Source organism: Tupaia chinensis, unplaced genomic scaffold, assembly GCF_000334495.1.
Source record: "Tupaia chinensis unplaced genomic scaffold, TupChi_1.0 Scaffold143610_2, whole genome shotgun sequence".
Classification (NCBI taxonomy): Eukaryota; Metazoa; Chordata; class Mammalia; order Scandentia; family Tupaiidae; genus Tupaia; species Tupaia belangeri.
The window spans coordinates 32,118-47,880 of NW_006203457.1; the positions used below are offsets into that span (position 1 = coordinate 32,118).

Here is a 15,763-nt window from a genome sequence, read left to right on the forward strand (position 1 = left end):
CCTCTCATTCTGGGCACTGCTGGAGCCCTGAGTCTGAGGGTGACTGGCAGGCTATGGAAAGGTCCAGCCACCAGCATTGGAAAACTCAGATATTTGCTGGGATGGCAGCTCTTGTCTTTTACCCCAGACACGGCTGAAGCTCTGAGTCTGAGAGTGACTAGTAGGCCCTGGCATTGTCCTGCTGCTGGGACTTAGGGTCCAAAGACAGATATTCACTAGGAAGGCAGTTCTGGTCTTCTACCCTGAGTGTCAGTAAAGCCCCAAATCTGAGAGAAATTAGCAGACTGTGGCATGAACTTGCCTCTGGGACCCAGGGCTCAGAAACTGAGATACCTGCCAGGAAGGCCGTCTTGGCCTTTTGTCCCAGGCACTACTAGAGTCCTGAATCTGAAATCTGAAAGAGACTAGCGGGCAGTGGCACTGTCTGTCACTGAGATCCAGGGTCCAGGAACTGAGGTATTTTCTAGGGAGGCAGTTTTGGCTTTTCATCCCAGGTGATACTGGAACACTGAAGCTGAGAGAGACTTGCAGTCTAAGGCACAATCCCAACTCCGAGACCCTAAGTCCAGGAACTGGGTTATTCACCAGGGAGGCAGAGGATACCTCCTCACTTCCCCACCATGGATGCTGCTAGAGCTGTGAGCTGAGACTACCAGGCACTGGGGCAGTCACACCACTGAGCTGCAGAGTCTGGGATTTGAGATAATCACTGAGGAGGCAGCTGTTACCTCACTCTCCAGGCACTACCACATCCATGAGACTTAAGGAGTCTGAGAAATAAGTGACAAGGCCCAACTGCAAAGCCTCAAGGTCCAGAAATATATTTCCCCCAGGAGGCAATTGTTGGTCCCTGCCCCAGGTACTCCTGAAACTACAACCGTGAAAGAGTTTAAGCAGACTACAGTGCAACCAATAGCCAGGAGTGCCCAATGGGACAGTGAGAGGCAGGTGGGTAAGTGCTAGTTGCAGAGGCTGGTGGGACCAAGGCACCAGAGGTCAAAGCTAAGACTCACTGGCAGGAGTGAGAGGAGCACCCCCTGACACTATCCTGCTCCAGAGGAAAACAAGGACCACAGGAGGCTGTGTAGTTATGGAAATGATTCCATCAATAACCAGTCTCCAAAATGTTTGAACATAAATTAATGACATATAGAAAATAAAAGTTGCAGTATCAGCATTGAGCAATCTGGGTGGTGCTCTCTGTAATCTAGTCTGATTCAATAACTGTGTCCCAAACAGACAAAACCTCCTCTGAAATACTATTGGGAAAGTCTGATGTTTGCAACAAGGGTAGAGTTTAAATACACACCAGACTTCCCAGTCAACAATGCCTTTTTAAGAAAACCAACTAGAGGCTGTTCACATGCAGTTGAAACCCTGTGAGCAGTTAGACCACAGTCTAGAAAAATGAAGATGACAAGGGGAGGACAGAGGGACCCTTGAGAGCACAAGCAGTTGCCACCTCTCAGAAGTGTTGAAACACTGCCTGCTGACTCCTTTGTGTGGCTGTTCCCACAACTACCAGGGCACTGCACAAAGCTCTTGGAAAATGGGGTTAAAATATGGCCAGCAGGTGGTATGGTGGTGAAGGCAATGGACTCCACATGGCCGACTGCAGTTTGAGTCATGAACCTGACGGGAAATTCACACCAAGCATGTGTGCATGCCCTGTATGCTCAAAATCCCAGGAGGAGAAGAGATTGTGGCATTGCGATCTCCTGTAGGAGGTGATTTTTCACTTTCTGTCTCTCTAGCAAGCACACACCCTGTGGAAAAAAAAAAAAGAAAAAAAACGGGGAGAGAATGAGTCTTATTTTGGTCCAAGAAATCCATGCATAATTTTGTAACATATATGTTCCATGAACTTTTTGTAGGTTAAGAGACTCACTGGTTATGTGCTTAGAAATAAGTGATAAAAGTTATCATGGAGCTTGCCAGTGTCCAGATAACAAAAGAGAAAAGCAATATTTCCTCCTCAAAGCAAAACACAGCAAAGATGGTTTAAAATCCATTGCCAGGGCTCACTTCCGGCAGCATACACACTAAAACTGGAATAAACAGTAAGATTAGCATGGTTCTTGGGCAAGGATGACATATAAATCCGTGAAGCACTCCATATTTTTTAAAATTTCATCTTGAACTAGTCAAGGAGGACAAATCAGTGACACCTGTCATGTCCAGGGAACAGGTGGTGAAGAGGTTGATGATTCAATGAGCATAAATGACAGATTTAATAAGACTATCACAAGAGACAGAGGTGAGACAGACATTACTGTAGCCAGTCTCAAAAGATTCAGTACACACACTTCAGGTCAAGATGAAAAGTTAAGTGAGGCTTCTGGACATAGGGCTGAAATAGTGAAAGAAGTGACGTGGAAGATACCACCAAAGGGGAGGTACAGGAAAGTGGAGTTGTTAATACAAATCTTTTTTACTGAGGAAGATCTGGGTGAATTAGAAGAACTAAACTCTTGATTTTGAAGACTGACACCAAACAAAAAGTAAAAAAAAGTTGCCTCAGCATGAGTTGAAATTGGCTACGTATTTTTTCCTACTAGAATCAACAGGATATTATTTCCCATGCTGATTCTAGAAGGGTTAGCCTTCTCCAAAAAAAGGAATATGCTCCCTATGGACTTTCTTTGGACTTTGACTACATCTTATAGTAAATTCAGAGTAGTTCATAATAAATTGAAAATATAATGGTCAAAATAAACAGAAAGAAAGAAAGAACAAACGAACAGATATTCAGGCCGCCTCTCCACAACGAAAGGAGACCCCAAGTGAACCAGAAACTGCACTTCTTGCCCACGGAGATGACCCTTTCAGTCCTCCCCATACTCAATCTGGTTCTACTTATGGGCCAGGACTTAAGGACTCCTCTGTGGGCAAGAAACCAGCTGAGGGGGACAGCGTGTCCTAAGGGGCCTCAGCCTCCTTGTCGACTTTTCCCCTCAAGCAATGGGACCCTCTGAACTAAGTCCAGATGGTCAGCACTTTATGGTTTATTCCCCTTTCTCTACGAATGACCTATAAACTGGAAAAACCAAAATCTCTCCTTCTCTCAAACTCCATAGCATTTAATTAATCTCTATCATCAAGACTATTTTCTTCACCCATCAGCCTACCTGGGACAACTGCCAACAGCTCTTCCAGACTCTCTTTATCACTAAGAATCCTTGAGAAGGCCATGAACTTGTCCTGGATGCCAACGGCCAACCCACCGCTGACCCTGTCACCATTGAGCAGGCTTTTCTGACTAGTTGACCTACTTGGGATCCAAATCTGGATAGTCTCTCTGTGGGCTCTCCAAGCCACTCTCGCTGAGACCCACTGCCTTATCAGCAGTCACCAACTGGCCCTTGTGGAGTCTGCATTGTCCTCACAGCAGGCCCGTGACCTTGAGACCCCAGTTTGAGTCAGACACCAGACTCCTGGTACCCTTGACCCTGGCTGTGATGGACCTTTCACTATTATCCTGAGCACCTCTCTGCTGTTGAGGTTATGGGGAAGCATCATTGGATTCATTGCTCCCACCTCAAGCTATCGCCGGCCGCCTGACGCTGCCTCTGGGACCCAGAGATGGGAATTTCAGCCTTCCTCAGATCCCCTCAAGGGCAAATTGTGTTGGCTTTCCTGATACTTCTTTTCCTCCTTCCCCCTGCCCCTCCCTCCCCACATAACCTTCCCTCTTACACCTGGACCCTCTCCCGCACTATGGACGGCACCGTTGTCTCTTTAGTCACAACATCCGGGACCCTTCTTTCCAGATTGACCTCTGTGATCTCTTCGGGCCCCAGTCTCCCAGAGCAGTCGGCTTCTTGTCCCTGCTGCAGGCTGCGGCTGCCTGCCCAGGGAGCAGGCCATGCACTCCCAAGAGTTCTATGTTTGCCCCGGGACACCCTCCATGAATGTGCTTCTGAGTCCGACTTTTTCTGCCCCTCCTGGGGCTGTGAAATGATCGCCCCTTGGAAAAACACTGACCAGACCCTCTCTCTTGACCGTGTCTTGACCACTGACACTTGCTCCTCCACTGGTGCTTACAACCCCCTTGTGGTTCAACCCCTTGATCACCAGTTGACGCCTGGGAGGGTGGCTTTGCCTTTATGTCTGGGCAAGGACCCAGGTATTCTTTTTACCATTCAGAAGGGCCTTGTCCCTTGACCCCCCAATCCTGTTGGGCCTCTGCAGCCCGTCCTTGTGGACTTGAGCCTCAATTCTATACCAACCACTCGGGTCATTAGGGACAACCTGAGCCAGTTTTGCAAACGTTTCCTAGAGTATGAGGAGCACGGCTCCTCTGACGGTAATTGGTGTCAGTCTCTCTTCTCTTGGTCTCCCTGGCTCACCACCCTCATCTCTCCTGTTGTGGGTCCTGCCCTGCTTCTCCTCCTTGCCCTTCTCTTTGGCCCTTGTGTCCTCCATTTTCTCATTAACTTTGTTCAGGACCAGATCCAATCTGTCAAGCTCATGGTTCTCCACTCCCACTATGAGCTGCTCCCCTTCTCTAAATCAATTATTTGATTCTCCAAATCAGAAGGGGGTAATGTGGAAGGCTGCATATTAGATCTTTCACATGAACAACGGTTCGTCCATCTTGTTCCCTTACCCTAATATGGCTATCTGCTTCTGTAAACCTGCTTGCTCTTCCCATGAGAAAATAGCTTGTGCTAGCCATACAGAAAACCGCATCTGGGACAACATCCTATCCCAGCTACTGTCTTTGCTAACTAGCCCGAAACCCTCTTGTTTAGCAATGTAACTGCTTGCATGGAAACCCCACTCCCCTCAGAAATAATTAACCTGCTTGATTCCGCTTTTGTGACTGCTTGCATAGAAATCCCTGGTAACTGACCCCCTATAAAAAAAGACCACTCAAACTTCGGTTGGGGCTGCAGTTCTGACTCGCATTCCCAGAGCCTCAGGCTGTAGTCGCTGGCCAGCTAATAAAGACTTCCTTTAACCTTAATCTGACTTTGGTGGTGTTCATTCAGTTGTATTCTACAACAGTATCAATAACAGATTAGACCATATAGAGGAAGAATTTCTGACCTTGAAGAGAAAACTTCTGACTTAATTCAACCTACCAAAAACAATGAAAAGATAACCATAAAAAATGAGGATAACATATGAGAAATTTTAGGCATCAAGTGGCCAAATATTCACATAGTGGGTGTTCCAGAACGTGCAGAGATGAGCAAAGGCATAGACAATCTATTTCATGGAATACTATCTGAAAACTTTCCAAATCTAAATAAACATTAATTAATTAATTAATTTAGAAATCTCCATATAGGTTTTCTTTTCTTTTTTCTTTTTTGAAGAGGTTTCTGCTATAGGGCATGTGTGCTCTCTAGAAAGACAGAGAGACAGAAAGCAAGAAATCATTCCCCAAGGTGGATAGCCACACTGCAATCCCTTCTCCTCCATTCTCCTCTCAGGACCTTGGGCACGCACAAACACACACACACACACACACACACACACACACACACACGCCCGGCATGAGCTCAAGCACACTGGGTCCAGGACTTGAACCACAGTCAACTACATGGGGGTCCAGCGACACAGTCATTAAGCCAACTGCTGGTCCCTCCATACAGGTTTTCACAATGACTGTACTAGCCAGACATTCAGATCCAGGAAATATCATGAATTCAAGATAGAATCAACATGAGGGAACAAGCAGTTAGCATAATGGCTATGTCACTGGACTCCCACGTAGTCGACTGCGGTTCACATCCCGGACCCGGTGGCTTAAAACTCACGCCGGGCGCGTGTGCATGTGTGCCCAAGATCACGAGAGGAGAATGGAGGAGAAGGGATTGCGGTGTGACCATCCCCTCTGGGGGGTGATTTCTTGCTTTCTGTCTCTATGTCTCTCTCTGTCTGTCTGGCGAGCGCACGCGCCCTATAGCGAAAAACCTCTCAAAAAAAAAAAATAGAATCAACATGAGATGATCCTCCCCAAAACATACCATATCCAAATTGGTAAGAGAAAAAATGACAAGAGAAAACACCAAGTTGCTTACAAAGGTTATCCTATCATACTAATCTCAGACCTCTCAACAGAAACAATGCAGGCAAGGAAGAAATTTGAAGACTTTGAAAGAAAAAAAATTCAACCAAGTATACCATATGCAGGAAGATTATCCTTGAGATGAGAAGGAGAAACAAAATCATTTTCAGATAAAGAAAAACTGAAAAACATCCACCAACAGTAGACCACCTCTTCAAGAAATACTTAAGAGAATACTACATTAAGAAAATGAAAGAGACAAGTGGAAATAAGAAGATACAAAACAACTAAGAAAATGTCTAACGAATGACAGGGATAAGTTCACACATTATCAATAATAATGCTGAATATTAATAGACTAAATTCCCCAATTAAAAAACCCAGATGGCTGGATGGATAAATAAACAGGAGCCTGCTTACAAGAAATGCACCTCATTGATAATGACATACATAGATTTAAAGAGAAGGTCATGAAAAGGGCATTTCATGCAAACAGAAACAAAGGAACAAAAAAGATTGAAGTCACAATGCTGATACCTAACAAAATAGATGTTATGATAAAAACAACTGTATAAAGAGACAAAGAAGGACACTATATTGTACTAAAGGGGTTAATTCAACAAGAAGATAAAACAATTACAAATACCTATGTACCCAACACTAGAGCACCAAAATACATAAAAGAAAGACTTTCTAGATCAAGAGGAAGATAGACTACAACACCCTAATTGTTAGACATTTCAATACCCCACTGTCACCACTGGATAAGTGATCCAGATAGAAAAGAAACAAAGATACTATAACCTGAATGATCGATAAGCCAAATGGATTTGACACATTTATAGAATAGAACATTTCTCCCAACAACTATTAAATACACATTTTTTCAGCCACACATAGAACATTTTCAAAAACTGACCACATCATAGGAAACAAAACAACTCTTCAAAAATATAAAAGTATATAACTATAGCTAGTATGTTCACTGACCACAATGGAATTAAACTGTAAACTGAAAGAGCCTTCAAAAATGCACAAATATAAGGAAACTAAACAATTTACTCCTGAATTACTTCCAAACTATTAAAGAAATTCAGACTGACTGCTTTCTCACTTTTCCTCTCTCTCTGTCTCTCTCTCTGATCAAAACTGGAAAAAAAATAATAAAGTTGAATTTAAAAAAATATTTTTAAAAAAATCCCATTTTTAAAGTATTATCTCTTCTTGAGCTTTCTGGCAGAATTTGAGAGCAACAGATTATTAGTTCTTCAACTGTTCGGTAGAATTCAGCAGTGAAGTCATCACATCATGGGCTTTTCTTTCACAGGAAACTACTGAATCAATCTTCTTACTCATTATTTGTCTGTTCAAAAAAAAACCCCTCAAATATTCTAATTCCTCATGATTTAAGTCTTGGTAGGTTATGTCTATGAATTTATTCATTTCTTCTGGATTAGCCAATTTGTTGGTGTAATAACTGTTCACAGGAATCTCTTATTATCCTTTGTATGTTTGTGGTATTGATTGTAATGTCTCCTCTTTCATTTCTAATTTTATTATTTTGGTATTTTCTTACTAGCATAGCTAAAGGTTTGTCAATTTTGTTTACTATTTTAAAAACCAACTCCTGGTTTCATTCATCTTTTCTATTATTTTTCTAGTTTCTACTTCATTTATTTCTACTCTGATTTTTATTATTTTCTTCCTTCTGCTTAGTTTGAGCTTAGATTTTTCTTGTCTTTCTAGTTTTTTGAAGTATAATATTACGTTTATTTGGGACCTGGTGCCTGGTTCCAATAGGATGGGCATAGGGCCGGTGTCCATGGGAGCTAGCCTTATGCTGGGGCAGGACTACAGCCTATGTCTGCTGGACTGGTCTTGGAACCTTAGTCTACAGGGTCCAAACTGGCACTGGGGTCTAATGGAAAGAGACTGGACCTGGATATGCTGAAGTGGGCACAGACTCTGGGTCCTGAGGCCTGGAGCCAGAGGGATTATCCTACAACTTGGGCTTTTCCTAGTACTTGGGAAGGCATTGAGATGTCCTAGAGACTGTCTGCTAATGCTGGCTAGTGGCAGGGTATGTACAGGTTCTGGCCTAAAGGATAGGTCCATGAGGACTGGCCTGAGTTCTAGGACCTCTAGGTCATCCTGGGACCTGGATACAACAGGGTGGTCCTACAGCCTAAGTCCATGGGAGCTATCCATCAATGGGGCCTACTGGAATAGGCATAAACCATGGATCTACTGACATACTTTGTCACAAGGGCAATCTGGAGGGTAGGTCCATAGGACCCAGCTTGGCACTGGGAAGCCTGGACCCTGTCTACAGGTGTCTGCCTTGTGTTTGAGGCTAAGAGAGCTTACTTAGTACTGGAGTAGGCCTAAAGCCTGGTGCTACAGGGGCTGGCCTAGAGGCTGGGTCTGTGGCACCAGCCTGGTACTGGGTTGGGCCTGATGCTTGAGGTTATAGGAGCCAGCCCAGTCCTGAGGTTGGTCCTAAGCTCAGGGCTGCTTGGCATGACCTGTCTCTGGAGTGGGCCTATAATCTGATTCTGTGGGGACTGACCTCAGACTGGTGTAAGCCTAAAGCCCAGGGCTCCTGGGGCTTGCCTGGTGTCAGTCTCGTGCTGGGAAGGTCTAGAGCCTAGGACTATATAATCCCGCCTGGCACAGGGGGACATGGAAGCTCAGTCTGCAAGTACTATCCTATATCCTGGGGCCAAAGTGGCAAGCTTGATAGTGGACAAGCCTAGAGCCTACATCCACAGGTGTTGGCCTGATACCTAGGGGTGCAGAGCTTAGTCTAGTGCTAGGGTGGGCCTTAAGTCTTTGACTGTGAGGGTCAAATTGTTCTGTGAGCAGCTCAAAGGTAGGGACTGCTGTGGCCAGCCTAGCATGGAGGGCAATTAGAGTCTGAGTCTGCTAAGGTTGATCTGGCAATGAGACAGCCAAAAGACTAAATAACCACACTGGCCTGGAGCCTGAAGCTTCAGGATCCAGCATGGTACTAAGGCAGGCCTGGAGGTTCAGTCTGTGGATATGGCCCTAGAGTCTGAAACCATGGGGATCTGCCAAGTAATGGGTTTTACTGAGGTGATCTGAGTGTTGGCATTTGAAGCAAAGTCTGGTGCTTACTTACCTCTTCCTTCTCCTTTGTGGAAGGTATTTCTCTCTATGCTATACTGACTTGGGTTGGGGGAGAGGTGATTCAGGAAATGTGAAACTCTCCTTCCTACCTTCTTCAAGGTATCTTTTCTTAATTCTAACCTATACCCAAGTAATTTATTATCTGGTTTCCTAGAGCTCATGAAGGTAATATCTGTGCCTGGAAAATTCAAATTGATGTTTCTATAGGGTGTCATGCTCTGAAGAATTCTATTCTATCATCTTGCTATTCACCTTTGTGTCAGAATCTTAATTAGTCACATCATCACTGAACCCACTGCCACTGTTCTGAGGTCTACTTCCAGATGCTGAATCAGGGCATCATTTCCAAGGCTGCACCATCTGAGTCTTGAGCCAGGGCTTTGACTCACTATAACTGAGATTGTGATGTCACTGCTCTAGACTACATACCCTGAAACCTAAGTCATAGCTACCACCACACTACTACTGCTGTGTGCCTCATTCCCTGGAGCTTGACCTGCAGCTACAACTAGCTGTCCTTGGGATCATACTGTTTTGCTCCAACCATAGAACCCAGTCTCTTCTGGGCCCTGTCATTACTTCATCTGTGCCACTGTTGCATTCTTTCCTCCTGAGGTCATCTCCCTGAGGTCGAGTCATCTTGTTATGCTCCAGAGACCTGGCCCTGCCTCTTGTAAACAATCTGCACAAGCCCATGTTTTAATTACTGTTGCTACTGCAACAGCAAGTGTGCCTATGGCCCTGTCCCCAGGTGCTGAGACAACTCTGTGCATGCCTAACCACAGACCCTCAGAGGTGCTGATGCTCCAAATACCTGATCCTAAGCACTGACACTGCCACCACTATGTTAGTTTATTCAGGCTGTTACAACAAAATACTTTGTGATGGGTAATTTATAAATGTTAGAAATTTATTGCTCACAGCCCTGGATGCTGGGAAGTCCAAGGTCAAGGCACCAACAGATTCAGTGTCTGGTAAAGGATTGCTCTCTGCTTCAAAGATGATTTCTCTTGCAATGTCCTCACATTAAGGAAGAGGCATGGATGCTCCTTAAACATCTTTTGTCAGGAAACTAATCTCATTCATGAGGGTAAAGTCTTCCTAACTTAATGCCTTAAGTCATTAAGGTCCCACTTCTTAATACTATCACAATTAGTATTAGGTTGCAACATATAAATTTTGTGGGAATATCAACACTCAAACCATGGCAGTTACTAAATGCTTACCTGCACCCTTAGCCTAGTACCACTGCAACTGTTATGAGTACCAGTATACTATAACCAGTACCAAGAAGAATCCCTTTGACTAGAAAATCAATCTATGGGGGAAAAGGAGATCATGAAGAACCCAGAAGCCAGTACTATCTAGGATCCCAATAGCCTTAGCCACCATAGTCACAGTAGACAACTGCAGCATTGGCTCCCAAAGACCCCCTACAGTCTTCTATGAGGTTTACTTTAGCTGATGAAGCTTCACAAAGAACACTGCACTGTACTCTTCCCAAAACTGGAGACACTGCCCCTTATCGAACTGGCATTCTCACAGACACCAGAAGGTGAAAGTCTTTCCATAGATAAAATGCAATCTCTTTGTAGATTTTTGATGAATCTCCAAATTGATCTCCACAGTGGCTGGACCACTCCTCGGTATCTACCCAAAGGACAGACAAATTCTTCATTGGAAAAGTGCTTGCACACCAATGTTTATTGTGGCACTATTCACAATTGTTAAGACATGGAACCAACCCAAATGCCCTCATATGGATGAATGGATTGAAAACCTGTGGTATATATACTCTATGGAATACTATTCAGCCATAAAAATCAACAAAATCCTTTTGAGAGAAAGTGGAAGAATATGGAAGATTTACTGCTGAGTGAAGCAAGCCAGGCTATGAAGGAGAGACATTGTATGTCCCTACTTAATATATATCGAGTGTCTGCACTGTATGACTGAAACTGATTGACTAATGGTTGTACAAATGCAAGAGATGGGTGTGAAGGCGAGATGTGGTGTATGTGGAGGAGTGGGGCCTAAGGAAGAACATTTGGAGGAGGGATACGGAGGCAGAGCATTGACGGGATGGGGAAGTATGGTGTTATTGGTTGAAGATATTTTGATCTGGGAATATATTTTGACTAGGAAGAAATGTTCACATATTGGAAATGTTCACTTTTTAAGTTAAATAATGTGACTGATTGTATAAAAAACAATTTTTAAAAAAAGGAAGCTTACTTTCAAGAAAAATAAATAAATAAATAAATAAATAAATAAATAAATGCAATCTCCAACAAAATTCTAATGAAATTTTCACAAACATAGAAAAAAATAATTCCAAAATCTGTATGGAATCACAAAGAACCATGAGTAGCCAATACAATCTTGAGAAAGAGATTTCACAATCTCAAATTATATTATATAGCAAGAGTATTATATATGTTTGTGTGTGTGACATACGTACGTGTGTGTGTGTGTGTGTGTGTGTGTGTGTGTGTGTGAGTAAAATAAAATCAAGAGCCCAGAAATAAACCAAAGTGTATATGGTCAACTAACATTTGACAAGGGCACTAAGGATGCATAATGGGGTAAAGATAGTGTCTTCAACAAATGGTGCTGGGAATACTGGATATCTACATGCAAAGAAAAAATGGGATTGAAATCTTATACCACATAAAAAAAATTAATTCAAACTGGACAACTTAAATGTAAGACTGAAAGCCATAAAACTCCTAGAAGAAAATAAAGTAAAAAAAAGTCCTTAACAATGGTCTAAGCAAAGATTGTTTGGATATGAAACTAAAAGCATAATCAACAAAGCAAAAATAAATCAATGGGGGGGGGAGTGAAGTAGTGGCACAGTGGCAAAATGCCATTCTCTGTGAGGCAGACCCTCACGGGAAGTTTACTGGTTCAACTCTGGACACCTCCATGGATATGCCAGGCATGTGTGGACCCATGATCCAGGACTAGCTAAAGATATGGGTGGAATACAGCATCAAAACCCTGTCAGAGGTGCTGTCTCTCTGTCACTTTCATGGAATAAATGTATAAAGTTTCAAAAAGTGCATTAAAAAATAAGTAAGTGGGGGACCGGCAGTTAGAGTAATGGCTATGTCACTGGACTCCCATGTAGTCAACCGTGGTTCAAGTCCCAGACCTGGTGGCTTAAACTCACGCCAGGTGCATGTGTGCGCGTGCCCATCCAAGATACCGAGAGGAGAATGGAGGAGAAGGGATTGTGGTGTGGCCATCCCCCCTGGGGGAGGGGTGATTTCTCGCTTTCTGTCTCTGTCTCTCTGTCTTTCCGGCGAGAACACGCGCCCTAAAGCAAGAACCTCTCCAAAAAAAAAAAAAATAGATAAATAAGTAAGTGGAACTACATCAAACTAAAATACTATGGCTCAGCAAAAAAAAAAAGATCCATAAAATGAAAAGGCAAACCATTGGAAAGGCTTGAAGATCATGCTGTGTGTGTATGTATGCCCAAAATCCCATGAGGAGAACAGAGGAAATGGGATTGTGGAGTGGTCATCCATCCGGGGGATCAGGGGGAGTGATTTCTCAATTTCCCTTTCTCTGTCTCTCTTTCTCCCTCTGGCAAGCACTCATGCCCTATGGCAAAAAAAAAATCTTCAAAGAAAATAAGTCAAATTAAAAAAATAACATATGGTGTGTGTGCGTGTGTCTGTATGTGCCATAATTTATTTATCTGTGGATGGACATTTAAATTACTCCAGTATCTTGGTTATTGTCAATAATGTTGCAGTGAACATGGGAGAGCAGATATCTGTGTGTGTTACCAATTTCATTTGCTTTGGATTTGCACTCAGAAGTGGCATTGCTGAGTAACATAGTAGTTCTGTTTTTAATTTTTTGAGTAACTTCCATATCACTTTCCATAATGGCTATAACAGTTTATATTACACTGTACAAGGGTTCCCTTTTCTTCACAACCTCACTAACACTTATCTCTATTTTTTGATAATAGCCATCCTCTGAGATATAAGGTAAAATCAGTATGGTTTTTATTTGCATTGTCATTATTATTTTCATGTATCCATTGGCCATTTTTTAATGTTTTGTTTGAAAAAAATGCATATATAGCTCCTTTCTCCTTTTTAAAAATCAGATTTTTTTTGCTATTGATTTTATGAGTTCCTTACATATTTTGAATATGAAATCCTTATCAGATAAATGGTTTACAAATATTTTGCCCTGTGGTTTGCCTTTTCATGGGTACACCTTGAATTTACCATTAACCAGATTTTAATATTTAAATTCATAAACTTAGCAAACTTTTCTCTGACTATAACCTCCTATCATTACAGTTGTGATTTCCTTACTGATCTGCTCCTGTTCTTTGAGGGAACAAATTGCCTACATTAAAAATTAAAAGACATTTTGTGAGAATTAAAATAATGTGCATCAACAAGTTAGCACAGTGCCTGAATAATGGTAGCTACATTTTTATATAAAGTACAATCAGCCCTCCATATCTGTGGTTTCTGCATCTGCAGACTCAGCCAAGTCAAAATTATTCTAAAAAGTAAAATTAGAAAATAATATAGGGCCAGCCAGGTAACATGGTGATTACGGTGGCTGGATCCCATGTGGCTGAATATACTTACAGTCCTGGTCCTGGCAGCTTGAAAAATATGCAGGTACATGTGCATGTGTGCCCCAAACCCCAAAAGCAGAGTGGAGGAGGGACTGCACGCAGCATGACCACCTGCCAGGGGGATACTTTCCCAATTTCTCTCTCTCTCTCTCCAGCAAGTACACATGCCCTATAGCAAAAACTGAATAATCCTCCCCCTGCCCCAGCCCTGTGGATACCGAGGGACAACTGTATTCTATTACAAACAAATTGTCTTTCAGGACTTACGTTTTCCTCAAATTCACTCTCAACCTTCGGTATTAATGAAACTTAGCTTTTTTTTTGATACCACTATACTCCTTACAATCCATTTAAATGGAGGCTAGTCCTTTAGTCACTCCTCTTGGTTAAAGAAATCAGAAGCAAACAGTACAGTCCTAACTTCTCAAGACTAACTCCAGATCAGTTTTCTACTATCACATCAGCTCCATATGTTTTTGTTTGTTTGTTTGTTTTTGTTTTTCTTTCTTTTCTTTTTTTTTTTTTTGGAGAGTTTTTTGCTATAGGGCGCGTGCACTCGCCAGAAAGACAGAGAGATAGAAAGCAAGAAATCACCCCCCAGGAGGGATGGCCACACCGCAATCCCTTCTCCTCCATTCTCCTCTCGGGATCTTGGGCACGCACGCACATGCGCCTGGCATGAGTTTAAGCCACCAGGTCCGGGACTCGAACCGTGGTCGATTACGTGGGAGTCCACCGATATAGCCATTACGCTAACTGTTGGTCCCTAGTTCCATATGTTTTTATATCAAGATGTATATTAACTATTTTCACAGTCACCAACATTCAAGACTCCCCTCTATCTTACTCCTAGTTATTAAACCCTGGGGCATCAAAATCAACATCTTTTTGGCACATTGGCCTCAGAGATGCTTTCTCAAGCTTCTTAAATCCCAAGATTTCTATGAACCTCGCTATTATTAATGTAGATACCCTACATTTTGATCATTATAAACTTTTACCTCCAACACCCCTTGATTTTTTCAAATTAAAACTCAGTGTCAGTGGGCCAGCCACTGGGATACTGGTTATGGCAGCTGGATTCCACATGGCCAATTCCATGGTTTGAGTCCTAGACACGGTGACTTGGGAAACATGCTGGGCACACATATGTGTGCCCAAAACCCCAACAAGAAGGAGAAATGGCAAAGAAGAAATTGCGGCATGACCATCTCCATGGGGGCTGCTTTCTCACTTACTTTCCCTCTGTCTATGTCTGATGAGCAAATGAACCCTCTGGCAAGTTTTTTAAATTTAAAATTTAAAAAAAAATTCAGTGCCTGGGCTGGATGGTGACACAGCAATAAAACAGTGAGGCTGACCCACATGGGAAGGTTCTGGGTTTGTGTCTGGAGACCTCTCAGATGTACACGATGCCCATGATCCAGTGCTAACTCAAGTTGGGGGTAAACTGAAGAACCTTTTGGGGGTGTCTCTCTGTCTCTCTTCCTCTGTCTCACTCACGGAAGAAAGAAATACACTTTTTTTAAAAAAAAACTGAGTACCCTTTTGTCTCTCCTCCCTCTTCAAACTTGTTCTTTCTCACTATGCCCCCAAATCTCCTAGTATTAATAGCTTAAGTCTTGTATCTTAGGCCATCACTTCCAACCTCTTTTTCATTTGTCTCCTTATCTAGTCTGTACAATTATTTGGATACATGCCCTAGATATTCCATCATTCCTACCTTGCCAACAGTCAGCACTTGAGCATCCCCACTGTCTCCTTTTGCCCTCCTAGGCTGTGAGCATTGCTGGAAAAAGTCATAATGATAGATAGAGCCAGCATTAGCTGGGCCCTCTCTTCTCAACAATTCTTTCATTCAGTGTCTACTGAAGCCTTACTGAATTTATAACAGTACCTTTCCTAATCTTTCTTAAACTCTTAAAGGCAGATGATGTTCACGCAGAAGACACAGATAGCCAATGTGAACTCTGTCA

The 15,763-nt window shown here is 42.8% G+C and overlaps 1 non-coding gene across 1 annotated transcript; it reads left to right on the top strand.

The window, feature by feature from the left end:
• Nucleotides 1-2,017: 2,017 nt before the first annotated feature.
• On the top strand, nt 2,018-2,123 carry LOC114005281 (U6 spliceosomal RNA). The gene has a single exon (XR_003547160.1). It is a non-coding gene; the product is annotated as a U6 spliceosomal RNA (small nuclear RNA).
• The last annotated feature ends 13,640 nt before the right edge of the window (nt 2,124-15,763 follow it).